Source organism: Cheilinus undulatus, linkage group 8 (genome assembly GCF_018320785.1).
Source record: "Cheilinus undulatus linkage group 8, ASM1832078v1, whole genome shotgun sequence".
Classification (NCBI taxonomy): Eukaryota; Metazoa; Chordata; class Actinopteri; order Labriformes; family Labridae; genus Cheilinus; species Cheilinus undulatus.
Window position 1 is genome coordinate 42,065,846 of NC_054872.1, and position 25,875 is coordinate 42,091,720.

Here is a 25,875-nt window from a genome sequence, read left to right on the forward strand (position 1 = left end):
GTCCCAAACTTTAGACACTGGACAGCTAGAACCTTCATCACTTCTCTCTCTGCACAGAGACTCAATTGCCTTTTCTATTTCTCTCTGAGGAGCCAGCCGATTGGCTGTTCTCCGTCCGTCACCATGGTCACAACCTTTGTAGCAAGGCCATCTAAATGCAATGAGGCGGCCAATCACCATCCGATTAGCCTTTGAAGAGCTGCAACAAGAGTGGGTGTTGGCTGACTCTCAGCCTATGAATAACAAACATGTCATGGTGTGCACATGCAGGGTGACAGTGCAGCTGTGGCCACTTCATCTCTGCATGTAAATAATCTCCATAATCACTCATGAGCATGAATAGAAATACATTTCACTCTGCTTCTATCTTAAAAAAAAAATCTTCAATGGTGGCTAAATGTTTTAGGAAAAAGAGAGAAAACATAAGCTCATTGCATAAAGATTTACTGTGAAACAAAGTGGTTTAGCAAAGTGCTCTGGCATCTGTAATGGGGAGTAAATTGCTAATAAATTAAAACTCCGAAGACAGCAAAAAGCCTGTTGTCGCTTGGTGCTGATGAAAGACTTAATTATGTAATTTCATTTTCTGTCAGTGAGCACAGTCGACACTAAAGGGACGGAAGTAAAGCTTCGCTCGCTCCTAAAAACACATATGGTTACACACTCATGCAACATGCTTAGAATAAAGGCATGCTAACACAGATTCACTAGCAGCAGAAACACTGAAGTAGACAAATGAAAAAAAAGAAATGCCTCTTTACAGGCGCTGGTTTAGCTCAGTGGCAGGGTTGCCAGGTCTGAAGACAAATCTAGCCCAATGGCTGATAAAAAGTAGCCTAAAACCAAGCCCAATGTTGAAATCAAACATAAGGCATTAAAACCTCTGCCGCACCACAAATATTGCTTATGTGCATGCAGGTGTGCTGCTGATGTGTGTCTATGTGCCAGTGTGGCACAGCTGATCTTTAGTTGTGTGCCATGTTCTGTTTTCTTGCTTCTCTGCTGGTTGATTTAGTTGTATTTGAAGGTAAAATAAGTCTTTTATTCTGCTTTGGATATTTAAAACACGTACACAAGACAGAGTTAAAGGGGTAAGAGGGAGCGTGAGATTGACAGGCAGATTGGCGCAGAATCAGCAGTACTGCTGGTGTTGTGCCGGACCGCTGTGGTAAAGAGGGAGTTGAGCAGAGAGGTGAAGCTCTCAATTTACTAGTCGATCTACCTCCCAACCCTCACCAATGAACATGAACTCTGGGTAATGACTGAAAGAATGAGATTGGGGGATACAACCGTCCGAAAAGAGTTTCCTCTGGAGGGTGGCTGGGGCGAAGAGTTAAGGCATCCGGAGGGAGCTACGAGTAGAGGCGCTGCTCCTTTGCCTCGAAAGGAGCCAGTTGAGGTCATTTAGGCATTTGATCGCAATGCCTCCTGGTCACCTCCCCGTGGAGGTATTCCAGGCACGTCTGGCTTGGAGGAGACCTTGGGGTAGATCCAGAATGCACTGAAGGGATTATGTATCCTGTATGGTCCGGGAACGCCTCGAGATCCCCCAGCTGGAGTTGGAAAATGTTGCTGGGGAAAAAGACGTCTGGGTGGACTTGCTTAGCCTGTTACCCCCCGTGACCCGGCCCTGGATAAGGGGATGAAGATGGATGGATAGATGGTACACAAGACATCAAAAATGGGTCAGCTCAACCCGCAGACAAAAAATCTACCCATAGCAGTACATAAAAAGTAGCCCAATTCAACGGGAAAACTGAGGACCTGGCAACCCTGCTTAGTGGGTAGAGCCGACACCCAAATACAAGGCTATACTCCTTAATGCGCTGGTCTCTGCGCTGTTTGGTGCATATCTTTCACCAACTCTCTCTCCCCTTATTTCTTGTCTCTCTATCTTAAAAAAAAAGCAGAGTAACAAAAAATGATTTTTAAAGGCCTTTTAACTCATATTAAAACAGTCAGAAAAACATTTGCATAGAGCTCTGGTCTGAGCTGGGACAATGAGACATCAAGGTCTTGAGTTGAATGTCTTCAAGTTCACGACTACAGAAGTGGATATGCATCCATTGGTTTTATTTAGTTAACTTTCCCTCAGATTAAAACTATTTTCCAGTTGTTTTCCCAAGATCCTGACTTAACTTGACTTAACAGCATTGATTTTCCAAGAATAAGTCATTTTAAGTTGTTTTTTTGAGAGCTTGATGTCCTGGTGCTAGTTTTCCCATCATAACAGATTAGTTTATCTCAATATCTTAAGATAACAACGGGTGTTTTCTTGTCATAATTGGGGAGAAGTTCTGGAAGTCTAAAAGATAAAACACAGCAATAAGGCTGGTCATTGTGATGGATCAGGCCATGATATCTCTTGCAGGCTCAGCCCTCACTAAGGAGGAAAGTTAAGCCTAAGTTATGTCTGTTGTTTAGTGCTTTTACAACCCTGGGGTTATCAGATAAAGAAGTTGAGTCTTAACTGGGAAGGAGGAGCTGAGGTGGAGGAGGATTGTAAAAAGTGGCTTGGAGGGGGAGCAGCAAAGCATAGCCAGCTTAGAGCAGTTTAAATATGGCAGCATGAGTGTGATTAGCCAATAGCATGCTTTAAAGCATATCAGCTGGCCATCAGCTGTTGACAACTTGCATGAGATCAGCTGATCTCAATTATATAGAAGTGCCTGTACTAATGCTATATGCTTGATTTACTTGAACAAGTTTTAAATAGGAAGTTTTGTAGATATGGATTTGGTGGGCTTTGAAATATTGGCTTGATCTTAGGTGTGCCTTGGGCAAAAAAAGGTTGAAAACCACTGGTCTATACAACCCTAGAATGCCCCGGTCTCAGCTGTCGGGCATGAAAGCTGTTTGGTTCTTAATGATCTTATTCATTCTCATTTTCTGCTGTCGGTGTTTGAGTGGAAAAGCTTTTGAGGAGTATAACATTTCATTTAGAGAGTACAAAGTCTGCCAGCAGTGCTACTATTTACCTTGCAGAGTAGCAGAGTAGCTCTCCAGCTGCCACTAAAGGAGTTGTAACCACATTAGTCTGACTCTGACAAGGCCATTCTTTCAACACCACTGAATTACAGCCATTCATCAGTCTGCCTGATAGCCTTGAGCTTTTAACAATTACTCTTTAATACGCTGTTAAAACTCAGACGTTAAGAGCAGCTGATAAAATGAGCTACTCAAAATGCATTTTCCTTTCCATGGCAGGCTTTGGCACTCAATGATAGGAGCGGGACATTTTATTTAGAGGAAATACTAGAGGTGTTTAGGAGCAGACAGCTGCTGGCAGCAGGTTACTCGGCATTGTGAAGATGAATGAGGAGGAAGAAACCAGCGAACAGTTTATATAGAACACCGGACTGTGGACCTTAAAACCCTTCGACTCATCAAAAACCAACTGTAAAGTAATCCCATCACACAGCTTTATTTGTCTTCCTGACAGAGTCAGAAAGACCATCTTTTATGTGTCTTTATTTCCCATCCTCTGATGTCAGAGTAAGATCGATGGAAAATTGATCTCAGGCTCACTTTATCAATAGACTAATATTTTCCCATGACAAATGGGTAAGAGTGGTCGGTCTAGTATGTAATGTAATAATAAAATCTCTTTCTGCGGGGTAAAACTGGGCACTGCTGTGTCTTTGATGCAATTCTCCTTTGAAGACTTTCATTTGTATGCATTCAGGTGAAAAATGAAGCCAGTGCAGAAAAAAGAGTAGTTCCTCGAGCGTCCATTTGAGGCTGGCTAAAAAAATTAAACAATATATCCCCATTAGGTCTCATATAAAAATGCATACTTTTTGAATAAACACGTTTACAGCCTGGTTGTTCTCAATAGGTCATGTTTCTACCTGCAGTCAGGCAGATTTTTTGTAATAAGTTATCCATTTCGTGTATGAAGGCAAACAATTGCATGCATAAAACGCCACAAGTGTCCTGCAGGCATGTTGCAGCCTTTTGCCAGGAGGCTAGACTTCACTTCAGCTGAATGCCATTACTGACCTTAAACTGTCAGCTCTGTTTGTGTTACTTTCACCGGTGGTAATATGCTAGACGGATGTGAGATTCATTCAGCCTGCCTCAGCTTCACCGCTACTTCTATATTAGCGGAAAGTTCATTTGAGTCAACAATTCCAATGCAGCCACCATTTGGCTTCAACTTTGCCAACTTCTCCTCAGAAACCTAAAAGTGACATCACTGAGACTATGTCCATTTTTATAGTATATCTTCATTTAACGCAGACCATGAAATACTGCAGCTAAATATATTTGGTTTGTAGAGAATTAAGGATGAAGTTGGGCTCTCTCTTTAGAGGATTATTAGAATGCAGCGCTGATTTTAGAGCATTTTAACATCCATAGTAGTGTTCAAAATCAGACACTCAATCAATTTTTGTTTGTACAGCGCCAATTCATAATCAAAGTTATGTCTAGACACGTTATAAAGAGGGCAGGTCTACAACGTATTCTGTATTGGCCTATCACAATGGGCTGATGTTAATCATTAAAATCATAATGAAGGCTATCGCCTATTACAACAAAGACCAGCATTAATCACCATGTGCACAGCACTAGCAGTATTTAATCCCGTTACAGTGGCAACAAAAAGCTTCCCAGTGAAAGGGCAGGAACGTCGATCAGACCAGACTCATGTTGACAGCCTTCTGCCAAAGCTGCGCTGAGGTTATATAGTGCTGGGGTCACTAATTAGACCCCGGTGTCCTCCTAACCGGATCCGTAGCAACATGTGACACTACTCAGCCAATCAGATGCTTCACCCTGGCAAGGAACACTGAGAAGTCAGGGAAGTCTCGAAGCAGAGTGGAGAAAGTGAGATACGGAAAAGTAGAGATGCCGTGCTTTGAAATGAGAAACGACCACAATGAATGAGACTTTAACAGAGAATTGACGGACAGTTAAATGCCTCCAATGTTTCAGCATGCTCACGATGATTACATGCTCTGATATCACATATCAGCAAAGCATTTTAAACAACCCCAGTGACTTACATCTGATCTGAGGACAGAAAATGAATTAACTTCAATTTTTAAGTTAATTTGCATAATAGCGTCACTGAACCTGATATTATACTAGACGTATTTTCACACAAAAAAATTAAAACAAATTAATGAAAGCTCTGAAATTTTGGCAAAAACATTATAGATATTTTTACACTGAATCTCCTGAGATTCCTAAGGAGGGTGGCTGGGCTCAGCCTTAGAGATATGGGGGAGGAACTCAGACATCCAGAAGGATCCTGAAGTGGAGCCACTGCTCCTTCGCCTTGAAAGGAGCCAGCTGAGGTGGTCTGAGCATCTGATTAGGGTGCCTCCTGATCGCTTCCCTGTGGACCCAGGACTCGCTTTATGGATGGATACATCTCATGTGGCCCGGGAACGCCTCGGAATCCCCAAGGAAGAGCTTGAAACTGCAGCTTTGGAGAGGGATGCCAGGGTGGACTTACTGGGCCTGCTGCCCTAGAGAGCATTACTTTGTTTAAATCCTAAGTACTTTATTGCAAACAATTATTCTTTTCTTTAATAAGTGCCTCAGAATAAGAACAGTTCTCTGTTTTTATGATTTATCCTCATGCTTGCTGTGCTACTCTTATCTGTTAGTAATGTTTGACACCAGTCAAATATATAGTTGCACTGATATGACACTGGATTTTAAGTCAAAGACTGCTACATGATGCTACAGCTGCTGTTCTGTTGCTGTATCTCTTTCATTAGTTTTGTGCTTCTTATCTGTGATGGACCACAGTTATTCACTGCCATCAGCTTAGTGTTCTGTCACCCTAACTTTTCTCTGTAATGTGCAACTCCATCCCTCCAATACCTTAAACCTGTAATGTTGCAGACCCCATGACTTTTCTAGGTCGAGTCTGCTTTGCATAACTCTGCTGCTTACTAGTTATTTCATGGTTGAATCTCACATATTGAAGGAGAAAAGCTAGTAAAAGTGTCCTTCCTGGATCCAAGAATGCTTTGCAAGTAGCTCACAGCACTAACAATCAAGGGCACTTTAACTGCTTTTCTCCCTCGTAATATGGATTTCCTCCATGAAACAAAAAACAGCGCTTTAATGTTTAATAACAGATCTCATTAATGAGGTTTTATTTAACATAATCCTCACATCAAAACTTAAAGTAAGCAATGGAGGTGGGCAGAGCTGAGCCCATCTATACTTGTCTTCTTTGGTTACTGTTTGGATTGAGAGCCCCCTGGCAGCACAACTTGCACAACAAAAAGTGCATTTGAAGTACAAAAATATCTGCTTTTGTACTTTTGTGAAAACACCTTTGAGCCTTTAGAAATCTGTCAAAAACAGACGGTTAAAGAGCAATGAGTGTTGAAAAGTGCTTTCAACAGAGCAACAGGAACAACAAATGAACCAGCAGCAGCAACCTTGAACAGAACACCATCAAGATTTCAGGAAATGTGCCATTAACTCAGCACCTCTCTATTCACACAGAGCAACCAAAGATTTTAAACTCACAAAAACATTTTTCAAAAATTGGAAAGACAAAAAGAAAAATTGGCTTAGTTCTTTGGAAACATGTCCAAAAAAAGCAGTAGAAGTGTATAGAATGTGCATTTAAAGGTGAAACAGTCTCTGAAATCTGTGGTTTCTGTGGTTCTCTCCGTTCCTCAGGTAGATTATTTTCCATTTGAGTTTCTCACATTCGGTTGAAGCTGCATCCAATTAACGGCCTTTCATTTTCTGCCAGCATGAGTCACTCCTCCCTCCAAATATAACCTCAGCTTTCATCAGCACGCAGGTTAACACCTCAGTGCACTCTACTGAAAACTTCATGCATGCAATAATAACTTCTTTTATTAGAGCCGCGACTCAAACTTCTTTCACCTGTAAATCTTTTTATTACTTCTTTATTTAATTCTTGATCAGTGAAGTACTTGATAACAGTCAAAACGTTCCCTCAGTATGCTTTTAGCTTTTACATCTTTAAGGTCTCTGGTGATGACTTCAGATGCTCTGATTTTCTTCCACTGAGGGTTGTAAAGCAAAAGATATTTTGACTAACCATCATACAAGAAAGACGCTGTGGTATCACCACAATAGAAATTGTTCATATGATGAATGTTTTACCTTTTTGCTGGGAAAAAAGTCTTGACCCAGTGAATGATTCGAGAATCTTAAGCAAATGTACATTCTTTTCACAAGATCTCAACTTACTTCTCTCCTTTTCTCAGATGGCAGAGCTGGTTTTTGGTTTTGCCATCAAGCCTTGCCCTACTACTTGTCTCAATGATGTCAACGGTTCCCTCAGAGATTAACACACACCCCCACTCCAACCCCCAACCTCAGGATGCATTCACTGGCAGTAGCCAGGGTACCAGACTTGAAGTCCATCCAGAGAGTCTTGATCTAAAGAGGCATCTGGTGATCCAAGAGTGTTCATGAGCTCAGTCACATACACCTGTGCAACATCTGGCTCCCTGGTGCGACCAACATCAAATGTGATTCAAGTCAGCCTCCTTTTGGCACCTCAGTGACAATTTCAGGGTTGCAACCAGAAACTGATGGTCACTACTAAAGAACTGTGCATTGGGAACTGGGCAGGAGCCTGGCAAGCTTTCACAGGCCTGATCTAGCTTACTGCATAACGGGTGGCCATGACCCGGGGGTCTGGTCCAGATGACGGTGGCAGCTTCGTGGGTTGTGGAGGGGGCCGCTGGGAGGATACCTGGTGAGATGGAGCATGGGTCTGGCACAGGCTTTGATGATGGAAGCCAGTAGAGAACCAAGGTTGGTGTGGCAAAGTGCCAAACAAGCATATGTTCCCATCCCTGACCTGAAGTTAGGACCGACATAGAGTTCCTCTTCTTTTTCTTTTTTCCTCTTATTGTAAGTTGTTTAGACTCGTTTCATGTGGGATATAAACATTGGGTTAAGCTGTGTTGAAACGACACTAGATTGTCCATTAGCCTTGAATGCTCATGCCAGCAGTCTGCGTGAAGCTGCTGCTGTTTCAAATTTTAAATAACATCACAAGACTCAAGTAGATGGGCTGCCACTGAGAGGATGAGAAGATGCCTACTAGGATGTGACCGGACTTTGCAGCTGACCCCTGCCCATGGACTTGGATGAAACTTGTTTTTGACTTACAACCCAGCCAAACAAAAACTGAACTTAAAGGAAGCTTGGGCTGATCTACCAACACCTCTAGAGCGAACAAGGCTGGAGGCCAAGAGCCTAAGCAGGTGAGCTTACCCAGCTTGTATCTCCTGTGTTGAAAAACAGTCATGTCTTTCTTCTGACGTCTCTTTTCTTTAATAATTTGGATATCAGAAAGCTAGTTTTCCCAAGATAATGAGGGGATTCCTTAATAACTTCCTAAATTTGCCAACTTTCACAGGAAGATGGTATAAAATAAATGCATGCATGAGTCGTTTTGTCTGTTTGATTCGTCACGTTTTGTTCTATTGAAGGTCAAGACTGCACATTTTTCATTAAATAACCTTGAGTGGTTGACACATTTTCAAAACTTTGTGTCGCAGTTTTCAATGAGAATTTAGTGGTAGGTCCTGAGGTTCAATAACCTTGCAAAGCAGATGGATACACCTGTTTCAGTGTTTCTCACTGGCGAATCCATCTTGCAAAGCTCCTGCCTGAACCATTTGGGCCGGTGCGATTACAGCAGAAGACATTAGTGTGAATGCTGCTAAAGCATAAGTTTTATCAGAACTTGATGACATTTCTACGTTAAAAGACAAACAAAGAAAAGCAATGACTTGTTTCTTTTCAAACACAAAAAAAAGTTGTGTACTGACATGTCTACAGCCGCCATGATTTGCGTTAGACAGCTCTAAAGGAGTTTACTCCTTCGGTAGGGGTGCAGCTCGCTGGCGGCTATGTCACGTGTTTTGTTGCTCTGATTGGCCCATAAAGATGTGACAGACAGAGGGTTCATCCAGTCACCCTCTGAGTTTATTTTCAAAGGCTCTGCCCTTTCCCAAACGCTGTATATGAGTAGTTTTCCAGATGGATGTGTGAAACAAATCCATCTGGCGTGCCAGGTTAGAGGTATGATCAAATCAGATATAAAATCTCTCTTAAACTAGTCAAATGAGTCACCAGCCAAAACAGGAATTTTGCATTAAGGAATTTTATCATGCATCATGATTTAGTACGCAAACTCAGTATTCTCTATTTTAATGCATAGGCCTACATAAGATAACATGTAAATTAATTGCAAGGAATCAAAATTTGACGAGAATTTAAAAAAAAAAGGAAATGTACTTGACCTTCTCAAGTAATCTGACAACTTAAAGAACATTTTGCACTGCAGGCCACACTTAACCATTCCCTCATCACTCACACACTGATGGCAAAGGCTACTAAAATGGCCATCAGTATAATCAATCCAATTTATGAGCATCTGAACACATTCAAATATTACTGACACAGCCGTGGGATCAAGTTAAGGTTAAGTGTCTTGTCCAAGGACACATTGACATGTCTGCAAGGGCTGAGGATCGAACCCTGACCTTTTGGTTGAGAGACAACCGACTGACTGCCTGCTAGGCCGCAACTGTCACACCGTAACTAGGTGGATTCTTGCTGAGGATGGCTCCTATTGGTGAAAAACTGGATCAATCATACAGAAATGGAACACTACTAATGAATATTTTACGGCACATTATGGCATTTCTTCAAATTACTCTTCAGGTAATTCTCCAGATTTACACTAGATCTTAATGTTGATCTGCAGACTTTCAAATGAATTAAAAATACTGCTAAAAAATATGTTTGTCTAGGCTTTTATCCAGTATTGCAGCTTAGATGCAAAGCAAACTGCAGTACTATCAGTCATTTTCTCCACTTTCATTCACACACCGAATTAAACTCTGATGCTCATTTGACGGCACAGACGCTGCAGAGCACGAGTGTGACAGAGAGAGAGATAAAAGGAGAGAGAGGGGGACTGATATATGGTAGTGATTCGGTCAGCGGTGAGTCCTCAGAGCTGCAGATGGCTGATAATGTCATGCAGAGCTGAATTAATTTCACTTGACATCTCTTGATTTGTCGTCATGTCGCCTGCAGTGATTTTCTCCTCTGATAGATCGTTCCTGAGGCTCAGCACAATCCTGATCGAGATGCAGGAAAGGAAGAGGAAGCACGGATGCAGGTTAAAATGTTAAGAGTACATAATGTACAAATGTTAAAACAATCTTCATTTTAAAAGTCTAGTATTTTACCAAAATAAAACCTGGCTTGTTTGTGTTGTTGGTGCTGTTTGGAAATGTTGGGTTCTGTGGTGTGTTATGAGCTAATTGCTATGCTTTTTAACCAGCTAATAGATTACATTTGGGAAGAATGTTTGGCTGCAACATTTTGGTATTTTCAGATCCCTTGCTGCTTCCCACAGCTCCATCCCTGTAGTCCCTTTTAGCTCCAAAAAAGACATCAGGAGAGCCATAATACCAAACACAAGGCAATTAATGCCACAGTAAACAAACCAATGTCTGCACGACTCATTTTTATCTAAAGCTATTTTTTCATCTTGCACAGCCCACCTATTTGCATATGAGGACTCTTGAAATGCACAGCATTACAATCTGACTTTAAATTCATACTGCATAGCCTCTGAGAGCTCTGTAGGAGCTTCCTCTCTGCTCTCATGAGTGCATCAGGAGCACTGCATTCTGGGTCGGGTCAGCAAAGCCCACACGCTCGCTCTGTTTGAAGATTTCCCCCACAAGACTCAGTCAACAAACACCCACGCTCATAATAAAGCGCTCTGTAAGCTCTGAGCACCGGAGGAACCGTATGGTCAGTTAAGATCAGATCACTAAGGTGGAAAACAGAAGCAAGGCAGCTGTCTATATAAATCTACATAACATTGGCTATAGGAGGGTCATACTGCTGTGCTGTGAGGAACAAGCTGTTTAAACTGCTGACAGAGGAGCTGTGATACTCTACAGGCCTGATCAGTCTACTTATAAGCAGGCTATGGAGACTTGGCATGCCATGCTTGAAATAGCCTTTTAGGCACAATAAAAATGTTGCTGCAGTGGCATTCCAAGTCAACTGACTTCTGATTTGGTTAAATGCAAAATACAGATGTTTAGTTGAGTTAAATGCACTCAGAAAACAGCCATTATTTAGCTCTATTTATTTATCACAGGGGTAGTGGTAAAAAAATGAAGCTGGTTTGCAGAATGTGGCCAACACTAGCAGCACTAGCTCCATTAGCCTTTGATCTTTCTCCAAGTTGATGTCCACAACCCTGTGTTGAATGTCATCGATCAGTGCCTGATACAACGTACGTTATCCACGTTTTTTCAGATTAAAGTCGTGCTAAAATATGTTGTACTTACAAGATGCTAACAGCTAACAGTTTATCATCATTTACATTTCGACTAAAGAAAATTATTGCAACATTAAGTGGAGCTAAAGTGGCTACTAGAGGTGGGTACTGTGTTATAGTTTAGACAAAGCATTTCACTGTGAGTCTTAACTCATTAAAAATATTTAAAATAAGGTAATCAAACTAGTTACTCTGGTGCCGACTACCCAAGGACCAGGTATTTTATGGTTTAACAAGCTAACCTCTGTCCAAATTGTCAAAGCCTGCACTGGTATCGACTTTAAGTTTTTATAGCAGCAAATCATCCAATCTAAATATATATACATATATATATATATATATATGTATGTATATATATATATATCTTTAAATCTGGGCAACTCAACATCACTCAAAGGAAAGACAGGCATAAACTATGCGAGCCAACCCTTTGACAGTTGTATCAGGGTGTTGGTTCATACTCTAATTGCTTACAGCGCACGATCATCGCACATGGTCCCAATGGCCATACATGACCTGAGTGCTTACAAACTGACAAAAATCTGTGGAGTTTTCTTTAAAAAAGCCCCACATAACTGCTCTATCCCACACACACACACACACACACACACACACACAAACAGCATTTACAAAGGAGAAAAATCCACCAAAGTTGAGGATTCTGCTCAGGGATCTGCTCTCATCCTGAGAATTATGTGGAGTCGTACGACCAAAATGTCAAACATGTCAGAAATCCATCCGACCAGTCAGGAGCAGCTGGAGCACGGTCTCTTGAGCAGAGGCCTTGAGGGCACAAGTCCTTGGAACAGTAGCAATTAGTATAAATTTCTCTGTTGAGACCCTGCACTCTTTATTGTAATTCTCTATCTCTTCAAAGTGATGTATAATTACATCAACTGCAGAAAAATGGAGACACTAACTAATGAGCTTTGCAGAATGTTTTACAAAGATAAAGGTTGAAAGTTGGGATGGGATTCTTCAGTAATTTTACCTTATGAACAAGTGCTCATTCATATAACACGAAAATATACAAATTGCACACAAACCTGCTGGGGGCCCACTATGTTTACTGTGGTGTGCTGCTAATTAATATCTGAAATCCCAGATCGACATGAAATAACAAGACATGATAATATAAAAATATTACAGTTGTGCCAAAACAACATAAATCTATAGAAAACATTAACACAGAGTTCTGTAGTATAAACAAGGAGGTTCAAACTTTATGGTCTATGGTAAGTGGACTTGTATATTGTTTCTTGTATAGTGCTTTTCCAGTTGTTGGTGGGGATCTCCTCCGCACCAAAACACACTACTGTGTGAAAAAATAGCTAACAGTGACATCACACCATGGAGGAATCAGTCAACAAGTCTGTAATAAAAGTCTCTGTATTGACACACTGTAAGCTCTCAATCCTGCTGCTCTTTCCTCACACACCTGTCACACACCCATTCCCATCACAAAGTTGTTGTCTGCCATAATGATGGCTTTTACTTTGGCTAGACAAATGTCATTGGCTGGCTGAAGCCTTGCTTCTTCCATTAAACTTAATGGGAGCATATTTCAAATCCACAGTTACAATATTAGCAGGCTAATCTTCCCTGTTCTGGTGTCATTTCAAGGACGTGTGCTAACCTGTGCTAACAGGGCTAATTCTTCATTTGCCCTTGAGTAATGTCTCCTTAAGTTACCACAGATGTAGTAAAGCAGTTGCTGCTGTAACCCTGCACACTCTTCTATAACAGCCAGAGCTGTGGCTGGTGAAGGTAAGCCTCTGAGAACCATTTATCACTGTTTAGATGCTTATTGCGTCTTACCAAGTACATATAGTTAGACCAACCTGGGAAGTGTGGTCACATATGTATATGAAACATTACTTGAGTAATGATCTTTGTAGCTGCAGTAGGTTTGGAAAATTGTTTTTATCTAAAAAAGGATTTTGCTGCTAAACTGATTTGTATGGGTTCCTCTGTTGAAGGCTCCCTGCAGGTTCAGAGGGGTTAAAAGGTTAAATCAATGTTAACCTACCTACCTATTATCAAATTATTTCTAAGTCTGCATGACTCTAAAGGCCCTCTTCGCTGGTAAATTCATTCAGTTAAGGAAAGTATGAGGGAACATTTAGAACCCTTTGAACTTGTTACTCAAGGCCTGTACAGTACACAGATTTTTACTCGTCATCCTGTCCGAGCCAAAGTCCCCTGTGGTAACTCTGTATTTCTACCCATCGACCGGCTCCTTTAGCACCCGTCCTCATCAATCACTTTTCTATCAGCCACTCTGGCCTAAGCATCCATGGGAGTCCTGCTGAGGCTGTGTGAGGGATCCATCCATTATTCATGTCTTGTTTTCTGGCCACAAGGACAGAGGCGCCCCAGTCAACTAGTCCCTCAGCAGTGATATATCACTGTTATAAATATAAAAAAATCTCCTCTCCCAGCAGCCTGGGTCCATTTCCTCCTCATCTTCACCAACCACAGGGCGACATCTGCACAGAGCCATGCAGGAAGTGACAGTTTTATTCATCTGCACCGTGTTCCTGCACGGCTCCAGGCCCATGCAGGCTAACGACAGAGCAGCAGCCCTGGGGGGGGGGATTGGTTTTCGGGCTCGCTTGGTCGTAGCTCCTCCCCGGCTGCTGAGTCCCCACTGGGAGAATCTGCAGCCTAACATGAGTCACGTCATTTGCTCCCCTGTTTGGGCTCTGGGTGTGCACCGTCACCCTGGTGGCACCAAGGCGGCTAGCAACACCATGTCAAACACGGTGACGTCAGCTCTCTGCTTCCATTTTGGCTCTGCTCGCTGCAAAATGGACTGAAGAGGAGTCAGACTGAGGGCAGCTGAGAGGTGCAGCTCAGTGTAGCATGTTAGGGGAAAAAAAACGAGTATGCTTGTTGTTCACAGTCAGGTCTAACAGCACACATTAGTGTTATCTCTTATCTTTACCACATTGATGCTCACCCACTGTCACCTTCACACGTGTTAGGCCCTGCAGTCATCCTAGAAGGTATTTGTTGGAATAAAATGAGGTTTAGAAATGTATCCATGCAGAATAACAAATAATGATAACTACAAAATTAAATTCAGCATAATAAAGTGACAAGTTAATTCTCAACATAACAATGTCCCTCTTCTTAGAAGACATCCATCTTAAATTATTCTACTCTATTTTCTTGCGAGAAAAATTTTTATTTTCTTGAAATCTAATCCTAATTATCTTAAAATCTTGATAGAAGATGGTTTTCTATGACAATTAATTAATTTCCCAAGATCTCAAGAGAAAAAAATGGACCAATCCTGCAAGCTCCTGTTCAAACAGACAAGTCAAGATACACTGATTCGTTCTTGACATGCGTCATTTCCACATTCTTTTTGTTGCACAAATTCTCCTGATTTAAGCTGAAGATTTCTGGTCTCTGCCTCTGCTGTCACTACTTTGCTTTTTCCTTCCAGTGCTGCATGTTAACTCTCAATCCTCCACAACTTTCCCAGCATCTATCTGCAGGCTATGACTGGGGGTTTAAGATATTTTGTCAACACTTCACAATAAATCTGCTAGAAGTGTTGATGCCACAGCCTAGGTGCAAAACTCAACATATGAGCAAGAAATAAACATTTTAAACTATTATAGACCTGAGCTGTCTGACTGAGCTAGAATTTACTCTGAAAAATGTTGCTATGCTGATACATATAGAAAAATAAGTCAACATCTTGAGGAAAACAACTAAAGTTTACTCAGGGAAGACAGTGAAGTAAAACATATGAACACATGTCCTTGTAGGACTACTCACAGAATACAGACAGTGACTATAATCTTGCATGCTACATAGCTGCATACTGTACTTAACACATTTCTATTTCCTTCAGCTATTTGTTAAAATAATCAAAATCTCCACTACAATGTGCAGCATCAAATTAAAAGCTAGCAAACAACATGCTTAGAATTAGAGGTCGACTGGTTATCTGCCTGGCTTATTGTCAATGCCAATATTTGGCCGATTATTGGTATCAGTACTTAAATTTAATTGTAATCGCTAAAATGAAATCCAAGGCATGTCCTCCCTTCTGGTTTTATTTATATTCTCTAAATTCTTAAAGGAGACATATTATGCAACAATCCATTTTTGGGCTTTTCTTACAAATATATATGTGCTCCTGGCCTGTCCACAGTCCCCTCAAGTATCATAAAAATCCATTCCCTCCACATCCTCTCTTTCTCCACTTTTCAGATAATGTGTGCTAAAACAAGCTGTTCTCAGATTTTCCCCTCATGATGTCATGTGAGAAGTTATCAGCGCCCCCATGTTCAGTTGGACCACCCCATTTGAAAGAAAGTTCCGCCCTCCTCTCCTGATCCTCCTATCAGTTGTCAGCTGAGAAGAGGATCAGGAGAGCCACATCCATTTCCTGAGAAAGGCGATAAATTCTTATCATTTGCCTCCACAAATCAACCGTGCTGAGAGATGGGCAGCAAGATGCCAACACTTCATGATGGTTGTCAAGTGGGAATCCCCCTTAATTGGTATTTCATCCAATTAGTCCCATGACACTCCTCCTCCAGAGGGTTGAACAGTGATCTCCAACGTCCAAGAGCCGGTCCCCTCCATGCCAGCTCTCATCGTCCACCATGTCAACACAGAGACATTTCTTTTGTAACTATCCTACAACTGCTGGATGAGGCTGATGCTCTAACTCCTCCAACTACCTAGCATGACTCATAATTACATCTTAAACAGACCCAAGCTTAGTAAGAGGGTAGGGAGGCAGAGCTAAGGTCAGGTGCCCTGACTGGAGTTAGCATTAAACCCTTTAGACTAGGCTGATGCTTTACTTACCCCTTCTACCAAGCATGACTCATAACTACACCTTCAACAGATTCAAGTTAATAAGAGGTTGGGGGAGGCAGAGCTGGGTTACATGCCCTGACTAGGGTAAGCACTCACCCTTGCTGGACTAGGCTGATGCTCTGCCTCCCCCTTCTACCTCCTTAGCATGACTCATAATTACACCTTCAACATACCCAGGCTTAGTAAGAGGGTCGGGAGGCAGAGCTAAGGTCAGGTGCCCTGACTGGAGTTAGTATTAAACCCTTTAGACTAGACTGGCACTCTGCATCCCCCTCCTAACTACCCATCACAACTCATAATAACACATTCAACATTATTTAAGACTCAGAGGTGACATACACATCCAGAAGTGTAAGTCATGTCCCCTTTTTAGCTTTTATTTTGTCTGATGTTTGCAACCGGTGTCACAGTGTGACTGGTGTTGGAGTATCCTGGGACATTCAACTTTGCCAAATTTATCAGTGTCTTCTGAGACATCAGTGCTACCTGGGAAGAGTTTACTGCGCCACACAGTATGTTTACAGAGATAAATATTACAAAAGAAAGTTTAAGATGCCTGATTAAGACAAAATTAAGCGGCATTGGCTTTTTAATTGTACTCTGTGACCCCACAAACACTTTCCAAGTAATTCTAATGTGTCTGAAACCAGTTCAATTGAATTTCCCTGTTAATGAAACAAGAATAACGAAAAATAAAAGGGGAAATGTTTGAGTCTCATGTTATGGTTGTACAAAGAGGTTTTCTAGGCCCTGGATGATCTCCAGGTTTTAATTGGGCCATATCATACTGAAGTTTGAGAAAAGCTGTTCTAGTTAATGGCTATACAGATACACAGCTAAAATTCTCACTGTTTTGGATACTTTTTTTTTTGCATAAATTAAGGTATATCAGGACAAGCCCAGGACAAGATAGGGTAAATAAAATTAAACTCTACAGTACATGTACTTCAAGAGACCACTGCTGCTGCATCTTGGGCTTGGTTTTACTCCAAGTTATCGTGATTGCCTCTGAGACCTCCAGTAATTTTTTTAGATAGTATCAAGTGCTCAACAAGAGTGGAGAGAGGTGTTACTCCAGCTCCAACTATGGGTTTCAGCAGCTGTGCAGACGTTCAAATGTTGTTTGTACAGAAGTTCTCACTTTAAGGTGCTGCAGTGACTGAGATTGTTCCACAAAGGCACAAGTTATTTAAATCTCACACCTACCTCTAAGTAGGTGTAGAGTCCTCTGTGAATACGGCTGTTATGGTGAAGCTGTTAGAAAGGGGTAACTCAGAAGATGAAGAGAAGCAGAAGGTTTTAGCAGCTGTTTGGTGTCAGCACTGTGAAAGATTACATCCCTAAGAAATGTATGATGTCTTTCTTAGGGACTCGTGTTTTTCTTTTTCAGAGATAATTTCAGGCATCCATCAGTGAGATACTTTGAAATTACCTCAAGTATTTGAGAATTCACCATTCACTGTCACTGCTGCTATATTACACTGGCTGAAGGCTTTTGTAATTACCTAATTGCAATGTTAGACATATTCTACAAACATTTTCATCGCTGTCTGAGGATTAACAACAGCAGAAGTTATTCTTGACCATTAGTCTGGTCAGAGCAATCTTTCATGAGAGGTAGCACAGCAGCAAACAGTGAGAATGTTATAGCTGCCACAATAATTCGTTGGATTGGATAATATACTCTACTGAACCTTATGTCTCTATTGTGCAACTCAATGTGATAAGTAACTGCATAATCAGGGGCATGACTGAGCTAACTGACAAGTGAAACACTGCAGCTATTTCCCAAACTAAAGGTGTGCCTCAACTCTGACTCTTTGTAGGTTTTCTAGACTGATGAAAAGTCAGGTTGATCTCCAGTGTGGCAGCCATCATTGTTTGACTTCATCAAAAAAACCAATGGACGATGTCACTGAGAATGTGTCCATGTTCTATACAGACAAAAGCTTGACTAAAATACTAATACTTGAGCTATCTGCTATATCAAAAGGGAAGTACAGTGGAACACAACTACAAAGGTGTGAGATGAAAGCTCGATCTTCAACACTCCATTACAACTCTTCTCCATCAGTGATCAATGAGTTTACTATCCTTTTATAATGTTGTGAATAAAAGTGTTTTCACTACAATCTTTTCTCTTGCTTCACTGTGAATCAAAGCCTTTTTGTGTGTCAGCTACAGCTGCAGTGTTTCTTCTCATTACCGCATAAAGATCAAACCACGAAACACCATGCCTTTAGAGAAGACAAGTACTGTTTATGTGAGTAGATAGTATTGCAGGGGCATACGAGACAATGGCCTAAGACACTGCAAATATTAAAGGTACAGGACATCTTACTGTATGTACTCATTTGCTTTTAAGGTTTAGCTCCTTTAAAAGCTTTCTGTCTAAGCTGGTGACCACCAAGGTGGGGTCCTTGGCACCTGGAAGGATGAGGGAACACAGCAATGCTAAAATATAAGACAACAATGACAAAATATGATGGGCCATATCTCACCCTCCACCTCACCAGTATGACAATGGGAATGAAAGAGAGATCCTGTATGAGATTTTTTCTGTGTACAATTACATGTACTGGTTTGTGCTGATGTGCATGGGGAGGGATTCGGGGACTATGACTTATTTTCATCTACCAGCAGAAAAAGTTCAGGAGCCACTGGTTTAAGCTAAGAGAGCCCAAGCCAGGATTCAATTAGCTTAGCGAAAGGTCCAACTTAGAGGCCAAGCTGCAACCTTTCTGTTTTCAAAAAGCAACAAAAGAAGCATATGCATTAAAGCAACACTAAACCCAAGTAATAAGTGTTTTTCATGCCATTAGTTTGGTTTCTTTAACAATCAGAATTGCTCTAAGTTTGTGGGTTTAGAAAGATATATAGGTAGGTGGATGGATGGATGGGCTAGATGAATGGATGGATGTTTTATTAATCCTGAGGGGAAATTCAAGAGAAATTCAAGTTTACAGGACGTTAGATTAAATGCATGGTTCCAGGATTCTTTCTTGGCTAAGCTAATGGTTCTTCAGCATAAGCGCCATGTAACCTGCAGGATATTATCCGATTTTCATCAATAACATTCTGATAGAAAGCAAGTACATCTCATTACATACGCAAAAAGTTAATATCTAATTTATTTAAATAACCTAATTTCACTCAGATTCATCATGGATCTTTTATGCCTTAATTCATATAGGATACAACAGTGAAAAGAGCTGGAAACTGGAGAAAAGAAAGTGGGAAATGGCATGCAGGGAAGCAGCCACAGACTTGATCTAAACTTGGACCATCTGCCTTGAGGACAACAGCCTTAATATGGAGAGCACAGACATAACCAACAAGCTACCAGGTACCTGCATTTTTTACGAAAAAAAAGAAAAGATAGGTTCACCTGCCAAAGCATTCATGATTCAAAAAACAAGTGAAAGCCCGTGAATATTTGAACGTATTTGCTTATAAAAGCAGAAGACAGTGTAGCTTTACAGCTCCCCTGGTGTGGAAGAAACACCATCAGTGGTTAATGGAGAGTTATGGGCTTGACACTAATCACTGCTTCGACCCTCCCGTCTGCTGACGACAGAAAGACCATTGATTTTCTCTCAGTCTCACGGTAAATCTTCAGCATAGGGGAGCATCTCAGCAGCAGCACTGCAGCCAGAAACAAATCATAGCTGAAAAATGTGCAATAAAAACAAGCGTGTCTCCTTATAGACCAACATGGATGTTAAAACAGCTGCTGAACAACACCAGGATGAAGTAGATGAGGTGGATAGCTCTGCTCTGCTGCACCAACGGTAGTGTTTTTCTCAGATTTAATGCTAATGTAACGGGCACCACTGCTCCCAGCTGCAGGGAGGGCGAGTTGTAACTTGTGACACGGCTAATCTCTGCGGACAGAGCGGAGCGCGGCCCAATCAGCTGGTTAGCAGGCAGAAAATGAGAACACCAAACAGAGCAGCTCCCTCAGCTCCTCCTGCTTTCTAATGGAGCTCCTCCTGCGTGTCGAAGCTGCGTGAGTGCTGCTTTTAATGGGAACGTTAGCTTCAAATGCAGCACAGATGCAGAGTCACTTTGCTCCTGTAGTGCTGAGTGATGCTGAGTGAGGCCTCAGGGCTGAGACACATTTTAACCAAACAATTCAACATGTTATTGACTCTCTTCAGGCTTCAACTGCAGGCTGCAGCAACTATTAATCTGCATGTCAGTCTGGATTCATTCACTACTATTCTTCCCTTCAAAAATCTCCGGGAAAAAGTTAAAAATGGGTGTTATGAATCTTAACTTACTGATGTGACACGTTAAGATAGCTTATTATCTCAACCAGTAGTCTAAAATACAAAAAAAAAAATCCGTTTACCATCACACAGGACAAAGAGGAGAATCAGCAGCAGCATTTTTGAGAAACTGTAACTGTTAAGTCCTGAACATTTTGTACCATCCTGTCCTTTCCAAACAAAGGCAGAAAAATTAATTTTAAAAAAGGAGAGAAAGAGCAATGAGTCCACAAGTAGTGTGTACAGTAGCGTTTGCAAAAACCGCTGTTTCTGTAGGATAATTAGGAGGTTTACTAGTGCTAACAGCAGCCTTTTAAAGCGCATATAGCCAGTTTTGTTTAACATCGTAAAGTAAAATTTCTATATTATCTATGTGCAATATGTCTATATGTTGCATCCATCATTGGTTAACACAGTGTCGCGCCCCCCCCCCCAAACCCATTAACCCATCAACATAACAGGTCTACTGACTGTTCTTACAAAAATATCTATTTTTAAGCAATCCATTATCCCATATTAATCCAATGGCATATTAGGGACACTCTGTTTTTTAAAAGTAGATCTGTTTATTTTCTAGAAAAAAATGTAAAATTTTCAAGTTTGAAAAGTTGGAAATTTACAAGTAAAGAAAAAAAATTTTAAATGTGCTTTAAATTTGGTTGTTTACCTCAAAAACACGTAAACCCAAACTCAGAATTTTGGGGATTATAAAGTCTAAATATCCATTTACTTGAAGGACAATTTCCCTCACACATGTCCTGCAGTTGAGAGCCTCATCAAGTGATACCTCTGAGACTGATCAGTGATAAAATACTTGAGGTTCTGGCCTAAAGTCACTTTATCAATAACATCTGGTAAGAATAGACATTTCTGTAAACTGGCTCTACCCAACAACTGTTGTTAGTTTGATTTCCCAAAAATGAATAAAATAACAATGTCATAAATTCATGACTTTAAAAACTTGACATTTTTGAGTTTATAATGTCAAAATGTCTTACTTTTTAAACTCAGAAATTCTGAGTCTGGTTTCTTATATGTCTAACTTTATCATCTCAAAAATATGGAGGGGTTTTCTCAAAACAGATACCTTGTTTTCTAAAAAATGAACCAATCATCTTAATATTTTTGTCTTTTCAGGTCACCTCGATATGCTGTTGTGCATTATGTTTCAAATCTTGGTATTAATAAAAAAAAAAACGCATTTGTAATTCTGTTTCAAGGGTGACACTCGAAACAAGGATTGGGTCCAGCCTCGCAGCCCATTACTGTGAGACACTGTATATGTCAGAACAGAAATAACTGCAAAACATAGCAAACAAAGTTCTGTTAGCTGAGTAAGCTATGAGAGCTAAAGCTCATGAAATTCATGGATATGCTAATGAAGCTATAAAGCTACCATTAACTATGTACACTAAAGTACATAAATGTTATCTACCCAACTTATGTAGCTACATTATCTTGACCCATGTTTTCTAAAGCTCACATTGCTAGAGCTTACATAGCTACATTGGCTTATGTAGCATTGTTAACTATGTAGCTAATGTAGCTATTTTAGCTTTAGCAAATGCTAACAAAGTTAAGGTGAGCAAACATTCATGAATCTACTTCTAAAATGCCTTCATACCTAATTTACCCCCGGGTTAGACATTTTCTTTGTTTTATTTATGAAATGTTGCTTTGTCTGTAAAGTTTGTAATGTAGTTATTTTGTGAATGTAGCTGTGAAAATGTGTAAAAACACTGCTGGCAAATTATGGCACATCCGTTCAGACAGATATGACGTCTCACATTAACGGTCTAGAAGAATGAACAATGACTGTTTATGCAGCATCACGGGAGCTTTTAACTTTAATCAAAATCATAATAGTGGCCAACCACTTCACTAAAATTATGATTATAGCTCTAAAACTGATGTTTTATAGCTCACATTTGGTTTTTCCTTATTAAAAAGGTTACTTTTTAATTTACAGCATCACTGCAAAGGTTCAGTAAACATCATAACGGCCCTGTGTGGAGGCCTGAGGGGAATGAAGGAAATGTGTGATATGAATCGTTCAATACTGCACTAATAGTACACATTTGAAAGAGTGCATATAAGCCTTAGCTTTAAGATTTATGTGTATCTGCTTTTCTCTTTGTTACCAGCATGTTTCTTCTGGTTCAACATAAAAACCAGAGCAGCCTATTAATCACTAAATCAGTACAAATTAATCTGAGGGGAGCTGATAGCTCGCCTAATCCTCATCCGATTGCATAAAAGTGGCGTCAATATATGACCGTTATACTTCTGTCTCCATCCAACAGGTAAAACTCAAACATATTGAGTGAGAGAAGCAATATATATGTTGTACTGATGGTGCATGTTTATAGATGGTCATATTCCCATAAAGCATATCCAGAAGATGGTCTGAAGTGTTCAGACTGCTAAAATGGTTTGGGTCTCTTTTATCCACTGCTGCCACTGCTTTAGAGGAGACGCCCACCAAACACCTTCACATCCAAAGACTCTGGCAAAAAAGCAAACACTGCACAGGTGCAGATTACGGAGAGCCTGAACTGAATTTTTCACTACTCAGGAACAGAAAAGGCTATGTGAGCATGGATCAGAGAGTCTTACTGAAGATCAAGGCTTTACCAAGAGACAGCTAATAAACTGTCTAGCAGAGTGCCAAGCTGTGAACCAAAAGCATGTAGATCATGTTTTAGCACTGTCAGTATCCTGCAGGTTTACTGCTCCCTTCACTGCCACCCTTCATGTGGGCTGGGTGCATAAATAGCTCACTAACTGCCTGAGCTGCATCATGGCTGCCACAGAGACAAGACATCACACATGCAAAGTTCCAAATGCATCAGTTAGAAATATAAAATGTGCAACAAATCTGTGCTACATCCGTCATTTTCTTCAGTTCCTCATGTTTCCTTCAAAAAAGACATAATATCAAATCCTGTCCCTCTTTGGGCAAAGTCATTGAAGCTCCCCTGGCATAAACCACCGCAAAGCAACACCACAGAGGAAAGCAGAGGGTAAAAACTGCTCATCACTCTTTCTCCATCATATTCTCCCCGCTGGGTTTCTACAAGGTCATTTTGGCGCACGACGCAGGACCGGATACCCAGCTGCACTGATGCTTCTGCGCTTTACCCAACATTACATGAGCAAAATGCAACATAAATGTGAAAGACAGCTATTCCAATCAAATATTAAGTGCTGATAAGGAAGATGAACACATTCATTACGATAATTGCCTGAAAAGAGAAAGTGGAACGGAGGACAAGGGCATCGGTGCCAAAAACAGTCGCCAAACTGCAATCGAAAACTGGATCGATGATGGGAATCATGACATATGTGCTGTTAAAAGACATTTAAGATCAACACTCGTAACCTCTTACCCTTCCTACCTCCTCTTAGTCAGGGTGAATCCTCTGCGCTTTGATGGATGATGGTGCCTCTTAACGCACAAGACCTCCCAATAAGAATACAAAAGATGCGCACAATTTGCCCAAATACCAAATTATAAGCGTTAAAATCGTGTTTTGGTGCAACATTTCTCACAAATATTGCACATTTTCTCCATCAAAGGTCGACTTGTCTTGTGATTCTCCTCGGGTGCAGGTTTAGGGGTCATCGCGTTGCGCAGCAGAGGCCTATAAACTCGATTTTGGTGCTAAATAAATGTCGAGTTGCATCGTAAAGACGCGCAAATTTGGTTGATATCGTCATCTTGGATGCCCGATAGCAGCTGAGGAAATTGGCTAAATTAGCGCATTAAAAAGATTAGGATTAAAAGGCGCATCCAAAGAGGATTAATCATTTTCTTACCTTTCTGTTAGGAGGGTCGGAGCGTTTTAGGGGGGACAGAGTTGGGATTTTTCCGTGCAGGGAGTCACCCCGGGTACCTGAAGCAAAAAGGTCCTGTGTGTCCCTGTGATGTACACTGACGTAGAAGCACAGAGCTGCACCCTCCCTCCCTCCTCCGCCCCCTTCACTTACTACACAACATCCCTCTTGGATGGAGACACCGCCCCCTCTTCCACCTCCTTCTTTGCTCCCATCCCTCCTCAGCAGACACCATTCCTCACACAGAAGAGAGGGGGGTTTGCAGGGTCGCGTCAAAAAGGAAATAACTGTGATTATATTTTATAGTTTAGTTTTTTGTTAGTTCAACTACTCGTGCGCCTAGAAATCACACTTTGGGTGCTTTTTCAGGATGATGCTCTCAACCAGGAGAGAAAAGTGCTCTGCATGCACACTGATGCTTTCTTACTGCGATTCGCTCCACATGCACCCAATGGTTGGTGCAACGAACTGTGCAAGACGAGCCTCTCCCTGCACGTGCTTTGGCTCGTGCCTATAATTGGCCACGTTAGGATAGAGGGAAAAAAATCAAGGATGCCCCTGGTGGAAAAAACAGATATCCTATTAAGGATACAAATATCACTGCAGTATTAATCATCATATACATGCAGGACCACAAGAAACAGCATATGCCATAGATCAGCAATAATCAATCCATGCTGAGTCACTGCATTTTTCTAGACAGTTCATCTGTTAATATGTTTAACTAGACATAGAGGGGGTTTTATCACTGGATAAGTAAGCACCTGCCTGAGGCCTCATGCCCCAAGAGGCCTTAAGATGCAGTCTTTATAGATGTGTATAAACTTAGAGGTTCACATCCAAAATTACCAACAAGGTGACTACAACAGCATCAAATAGAGTTTGACTGTCCCAGAAAGTCCTTGGTGAGGGAACAGTCCAGCTCCTCAGAAATCCCTAATTTTCACATCAAGTCAATTTTACTTAGGTAGATCCCTATATACATATCGACATAATGAATTGGTGGCATACCCTGTTGTAAATGTCATGAAAGAATTATGACATAAAGAAGAAATGATACTGCAACAATAGTGATCATATGTTTTGTTTCACCTGGCCTGGAGACATGTTAAAATATTATGATGTGGTAAGTTTGAGTTTTGATGCCCCATATATGGCATATGGAGTATTTTCCTGGTGGGCAAATGCACAGCAGCTTTAAAAAGTTTTCAACCCCTTGGATGTTTTGCCCTTTTATTGATTTTATTAATCACAGTCTATTTAATTTGTTCTTGACAAAAAAATGTACAAAAATCTCTTTTATGTCAAAGTGAAAACAGACTTCTTCAAAGAAACGTCAATTAAATAAAAATATGTAATGTAGAATATGTGACTATATAAATATTCACCTCCTTCAAGTGAGTATTTAGTAGATGTACCTTTGGCTGCAATCACAGCACTCAGTCTGTGTGGATAGCTTTCACGTCTAGACACTGCAATTTCACTCCATGCTTCTTTGCAAAACTGATAAAGCTCTGTCAGGAACCATGGGAATCAGGCATGAACAGCCGTTTTCAAGTCCAGACACAAATTCTCTATTGG

At 40.9% G+C, this 25,875-nt stretch overlaps 1 protein-coding gene across 1 annotated transcript in view; it reads right to left on the reverse strand.

The window, feature by feature from the left end:
* sv2a (synaptic vesicle glycoprotein 2A) overlaps positions 1–24,390 on the reverse strand; it is an 85,001-nt gene extending 60,611 nt beyond the window's left edge. The window contains exon 1 of the mRNA XM_041792470.1: positions 24,277–24,390. The gene's annotated coding sequence lies outside the window, so the exon portion shown is untranslated. The remainder of the gene's footprint in view (positions 1–24,276) is intronic.
* Positions 24,391–25,875: the final 1,485 nt, after the last annotated feature.